Below are 7,101 nucleotides of genomic sequence, written 5' to 3' on the forward strand. Positions count from 1 at the left end.
TCCAAAATATGTTAGACGAAGCCCTCAGAATCCTTGCCTCCAAGGAGCCACCCGGTTTTACCCTTTCCAGGATGAATCTGTTTGTTTTCCTAGCAGTCCATGGTACTCTCAATACTCTTCTCCAGCACCACACCTCAAAGGCATCAATTCTCCTTCTATCCTCCCTAGTCATTGTCCAACTCTCTGATGCATAACAAGTAACAGCAAAGACCATGGCCTGTATTAGATGTGCCTTAGTCTCCAGAGAGACAACATTGCTCTTCAGTACTTTGGAGAGGTCCCTAACAGCAGACTTTCCCATATTGTCATAATGTTGTTGTCAAGTTGGAACTGAGCCATTGCTGATCCTCCAGAAAGTTTTCAGAGGCAGTTAATCTCACAGGAGATTGCCTATCTTTCCCCCAAGGAGCGGCTGGTGGATTCGACCCAGATTATACTCATCATTATAATTTAAATAATCAAGTGTACAAAATATTGCAAATATTTTGACCCAGAAAACAAATCTATTACTAATGAAGCAGCTCATATATTTAGCTGATACTTATTCTGTCGATGGACTTGAACCTTCACTAAAAGAGTTCTAATAACATAACAAGTAAGTTTATACAGACCTTTTCTATAAGGTTCACTAAAGACTGAATGCTATAGTAAGGCATTATGAGGTAATTAGATGGTGCTTGAGAGAAAGACATTATACTGGAGAATATGGAAGTACAGAGAAAAAGAGTAACAAGATTAATTGACGCAGTGACTGTAACAGAAGTCTCAAATATATCCAAGAGGATGAGGATGGCGTAGGACATGGCAAGGTTAGATCTATTGTTCACAAGGTCACTATGAGCCATGGACAACTCATGGCACCTAATAACAGTAATTGGTTTCCAAATACGGTAATCTTTGGGACCATAAGGCATGTTGTAAAGCAAGAATCCAACTAAAGAGGTCATTGACTAATCCATACAAAACACAGTATTACAAGCTTTTGATAAAAAAATTTAAAATTAAAATTTGTGATAAAGAAGAAGGAAATGTGTTAGAATATAAAATCAGGGGTATGTAAACAGGGCATTCTAAGAGCAGAGCTTTGACTCCATTAAAGTTACTGGCATGAGTCTGGAATATATTTTGGAGTCATTATTATTATTATTATTATTATTATTATTAATTTTACCATGTTTTAAATTGGTTTGCCTACAATAATTTTACGTACTTTGTGTTTCATTCATATCGAGTGTGTTCTATATAAACCTTTATTCACATTGTGCTTTATGCAACCATTCATATACACTGTATTTCTTACAACCAATAACTATTGATCTATGCCTCATTTCTTATAGCCCCATTAAATCTTTCCTATTCCTTCACCTCCTCTCATCTGTCCACTGAACTCTGCCATTCCTGTAATTCCCACCCTTCACTTTCCCTCTCTTCCCTTATCCTTTGCTTTTTGGATATTCACATATATCTAACCACTTGAATTTTTTTAAAAAAAACTACCTTTCCAAGTTGTAGTTCCTTTTACCTTGGTGCTGACTTAGACCATATCCCCAAGGATGATAATACATTCTCATTGAAGTCTGACTATTTTTGTTGCTGTTGATGGTGTTACGTGTCACAGAACTGACAATGACTCACAATGATCCTATGAAGAAGAGACTGAAATCCTGCCCTGTCCTGTGCCATCTTCACAATATCTGACATGCTCAAGCCCATTGTTACAGTCACTTTATCAATTCATCGTGTTGGCGTTTCCTCTTAGAATGATGCTCTATTTCAAGTACTGTCCCTTGCTGACAATAGGCACAAACTATGTGACAGGAAGTTTCCCCATCATTGCCTCTAAGGAACACCCTGGCTGGCGCAGGATATCTACTCTATTACAGAAGGGTCTTGAGATATATAAATATTTACAATGACTCTCCGGGAACAGATATAATTGAATAAGATGGTACTCAATGCTGCTATGTATTGAAGTCTTCAACTTATTTAAACTATCTTGAGAGAAGGAATCATGTTCATTTGAGTTTATATTACTATTCATGCCTAACAGTATGTTTGACACATAATGTACAAAAACTTATAACTAAATAAATAGAGTGAAGGAATGAGTGAGTGAAAACAATCTGTACATATACTGCTGTTGTTGTTGTTTTTTACCATCAATTCAGAACTGACCTATAGCTGACCCCCAGTGGGTTTTCAGAGGCTGCTAACCATAGGGGAAGAGATTGTCCATCCTGTACTCTACAAACCTCTTTATAAGCTTAATCCTCTAAAGTTTAACAGTAAATTAGCTGCACATCAAATATTATAAATACAAATCTTTTAAGTACAAATGTTTTTTTAAATCCTTTTAGCTTTTAACACAGACATGATTGTATAGTATTAGGTTCAATTTAATCATTTAGGTAGTCAAAAATAGATGGGCCAGACATTTCCAGTCTGATTGCTTTAGTCATCTCAGATGATGGCTATTCTGTGATCTTATCCATTTCTGGGCAATGTAACAGGCAGTAGTTAATCCAGGGAGTTATTGCAGTAGACTGAAGGTTTAAATATTGTGTTGGAGCTTCTATGTTTTATGGAGCACAGCTTAATGGGATCCCAGCTGCTGCATTTTATCCCAAAATGATGTTAATTCTAAGTGGATAGAGAAAAAATTATCTATGTACCATTTGGTTTATAGTTAGAAAAGAATTGAGGATAACCAGCCAGGATTTTCTAATTTAAATTGTTAAACAAACAGCTATATACACCAAATCTAGATGGAATTCATCCAAGAATTGTGAAGGAATTCAAGAGTGACATTATAAAACTGTGGCCATTCTCCAAAACTCGTAATTACCAACAGTTACCATAGCAGAAAACTGTCAACATAATTCCCATTTACAGGGTGTTTTCCAACAAAGGATTATTGTTGTTGTTGCTAGGTGCAATCAAGTCAGTTTCAATTCACAGTGACCTCATGTACAACATAAACTGCCACTGTGTGATCCTAAGCCATACTCAAAAAGCATTCCTATGTTTAAGCCCCTTGGTGCAATCACTATGTCAATATATTTCTAAGACCTTTTTTGATGACCTTATGATTGTAAATTACGTGGAAAGAGATTGTCTATCTTTCTTCCATGAAGCTGCTGATCGATTCCAACCACCAGAAAGGCATGGTCTTTGGGTTACCAGAATATGTTGCTTGTCTTGTAGAAGTAAATATTTTTTTGCCAACCCCATAATTCAAGCACATGAAGTCTTCAGTCTTACAGATTCATTATCCAGCATTTGCATGTGTATGAAGCAATGGAAAATTAACATAGTTTGGGTTTGGCACATGTTAATCCTCAAAATGACATCTTTATTTCTTAACATTTTAAAGAGGTCTTTTGTGACTGAGATAGTTCACTCAGCATAATGTCCTCCAGAGTCACCCATTTTGAATAATATTTCATGAGTTCTTTGTTTTTCAATGCAGCAAAGTGTTCCATTGTGTGAATATACCACAGTTTCTCTATCCATTCATTTGTTAATGGGCAGTTAGGTTGTTTCCAACCCTTTGCTATTGTGAACAAAACTGCGATGAACATGGGTGTGGATATATCTTCTTGGGTGGCAGTTATGGTTTCTTTGGGATATGTTCCCTGTACTGGAATTCATGGGTCAAATGGTATTTCTATTTGCACCTTTTTGAGAAAGCACCATACACGTTCCATAGTGGTTACACTATTTTACACTCCCACCAACAGTGACTAAGGGTTCCAGTTTCTCCACAACCTTGCCAGCATTTGTTCTTTGCTGCTCTGTTAAATTTTGCTATTCTTATTAGGGTGAGATGATATCTCATAGATGTTTTGATGTACATCTCTCTTAGAGCTAGGGATTTTGAAAATTTCTTCATGTGTTTGTCTTCTTTGGTGAAGTATCTGTTCATATCCTGTGCCCATTTTTCAATTGGATTGTTTACCTTTATCTTGTTGTGATACTTAAGTACTTTAAGATATAAGTCCTTTATCTGATATGTCATTACCAAATACTTTTTCCCCAGTCTGTAGCTTCCCTTTTTACCCTGTTGGAGAAGTTTTTTTGTTTTTTGTTTTGTTTTTTTTATGTGTACAGTCATTTGATTCTTCAAAGGTCCCATTCATCTATTTTATCCTCTCCTAGTTGTAGATTTTTCAGGATGCTTGGAAGACTGTTTATGTTGTAGATGAGAACTTCTAGAGTTCTTCTAAGCTTTTCTTTAATGAAGTTTACAGTCCTTGGCTTTAGTCTTAGGTCCATGATCCACCTTGAGTTGGTTTTTGTGTATGGAGTGAGGTGTGGATCTTGATTGAGTTTTCTGCAAATAGTTTTCCAATTTTGCCAATACCATTTGTTTAAAAGGCTGTCATTTCCCCACTTAACTGATTTCATCTCCTTGTCAAAAATCAGTTGACCATAGGTAGATAAGCCGACTTCTAGGTTCTCGATTCTATTCCATTGGTCTATGTGTAAGTCATTGTACCAGTATCATGTTGTCTTGATGACCATGGCAGTGTAGTAGGATTTGAAATCAGAGAGTGAGATGCCTCCTACCTTGTTTCTATTTTTGAGGAGTGCTTTGCTTATTTGGAGCTTCTTTCTATTCCAAATGAAATTGGATGTTGCCTTTTCTATCTCATTGAAGAATGGGATTGGTATTTGTATTGGGATTGCATTTAGCAAAAGGACTTGCATAGTATCACCGTTGTAAAATGGCACTGACATCAGGGTTCAGGGGCGACTGAGAAAGAAGGGATAAATTACATATACTGCACTGAAACAGATGAGGGAGAGAAGTGTTTAAAAGAGATATGTGATTAGGTAATTTTGTCATTATGAGAGTCCAGAACAAAGACTGAATAGTGGAGTGAACTTGGGGGGAAGGATTGTATAACAATGAAATAATTTTTCATTTACTTTTCAAAGAGAAGAGAGAACTGGGGGAGAGGAGTGAGCAGGGAGAAAACTGCAACAAGGAATGAATGGAAATCCAAAGTCTCTGTAAATTTTCAGTAAAATTAATAATAATAATAAAGAATGTGCAATAAAAAAAGAGGTCTTTTGCGATAGATTTACCCAATACAATACACAGTTTGATACCTTGACTGAATCTTCTATAGTCATTGACTGTGGATTAATGTAAAAGAAAATAATGGAAAGTTAAAATATTTTCTCTTTTTATATCACAAGTTTAAATTGAAGATGAAGAAAACATTTCCATGAAAATAATTGTGCATGCTTGAGTATATACCACCTGAATTGATGACCATCTCAAGAAAATTTCTTTTTGTGTGCTGAATATGAATGAGCAATGACCAGATTAGTTATAGGATGGTACCACACATGAATAAGAAAAAGGTCATTAAAAATAAAAAGAAAGAAATAAAATGCCAAAATAAATGTCAGCAAAGAATATGAAACTGCTCTTGAGCATAGAATAGTTCACATGAATGGAAGAAATAATCTTATAAAAGAACTGACCAGAAGATTTCAAAATGCAGATTAAGAAGACAAAGTATTAGAATAAAATGTTCAAAGAACTCAAGTTAGTTTTCTAACTCTCAAAAGAGAACACCCTTAGCTCAAGCTGAAATAAAGGTAGAACAAATCCAAATCCTGAACTGTAATATCTAAAAACTCAATGGACAAAATTTTGATAAATACAAGGAATATAAAAAAAAAAAGTTGGAAGGAACACATAAAGTCACTGTGTCAAAACTAATTGGCTCATATAAAACCATATAACATATAATTAAGAACTGGTGATACTGAAAGAAGTCTAAACTGCACCAAAAGCATTGGTGAAAAACAAGTCTCCAAGAATCAACAGAATACCAAGTAAGTTCTTTCAGTAAATAGATGCAACATTAGAAATATTCACTTACATATGCTAAGAAATTAGGAAGATTAAATACATGGCAAACCAACTAGAAAAGATGCTTATTTGTGACCATTACATAGAAAAGTGATAGAACAGAATGAGGAAATTCTTAGATATATTATTGCTATCATATTAAAGTAAAATTTTGTAGAAGATAATTTAAAAATGATTGCAGGAGTTCATCAACAAAGAACTGACAGAAATTCAGACCTGATTCAGAAGTGGATAATATAGAATTATGGCTATCACTGCTAATGTTATCTGACTCTTGGCTGAAAGCAGAGAAGACCTAAAAGATATGTGCCTGTGTCTTACAGACCATGTAAAAACCTTTGATTGCATTAAACCAAAGAAATTTTGGATAACATTGCAACATATAAATATCCAAAACAATTGATTGTGCTCATGTTGGACTCGTAAACAGGCCAAGAGATGATATTTAAACAGAACAAGAGTATGGTAAGTTCTTCAAAATCAGGAAAAAGTTGTGTGCTAGAGTTAGATCTTTTCGCTATACTTTACGCTAAGCATATCAATCTATAATGCTGAGCAAATAATCAGAGAAACTGGAATATGTGGAGGTAAAAAACCCCCACAGCATTAAAATTGGAGGAAGACTAATTTACAACCTACATTATACAGATGATAAGACATTGTTTGCTGAAAGTAAAGAGGACTTGAAGTACTTGTTGATGTATATAAAAAAAATGACAGACTTCAGTATGGATTATACCTCAATATAAAGAAAATTAAAAATCTTCACAAATGGACAAATAATATCATGATAAAAAAAGACTGTGTTTCCATATTGAGCAAGGAAATGGAATCCCTGACAAATGAGGAAGACTTTAAAGACTTAAACAAAAATAATCTCCTGGGAGAAAGACATTCTGCTTTCTGTCGAGAGAGCTTTGCCTGACTAATTGACTTAATTTTTTCCAGTATTAAATTGAAATAAAGCAAAACGACACACAGAGGATACATTACGTAATGAAATTTTTAAACCTCAACATTTTAATAATTCTAAATTATAAGATGAATTACATTGAGAAAGTCTCCTGTCAGAGACCTCTCCAAAGCACCGAAGAGAAACAATGTGAGTCTGGAAACTAAGGTCTGCTCAATCCAGGCTATATTACTTACTATGCATCAAAAAGCAGGACAACAACTAAGGGTCATAGGAGAATTGATGCCTTTGAACTGCG

Source organism: Elephantulus edwardii, unplaced genomic scaffold (genome assembly GCF_000299155.1).
Source record: "Elephantulus edwardii isolate Elephantulus edwardi_28Jun2011 unplaced genomic scaffold, EleEdw1.0 scaffold00057, whole genome shotgun sequence".
In the NCBI taxonomy this organism is placed as follows: Eukaryota; Metazoa; Chordata; class Mammalia; order Macroscelidea; family Macroscelididae; genus Elephantulus; species Elephantulus edwardii.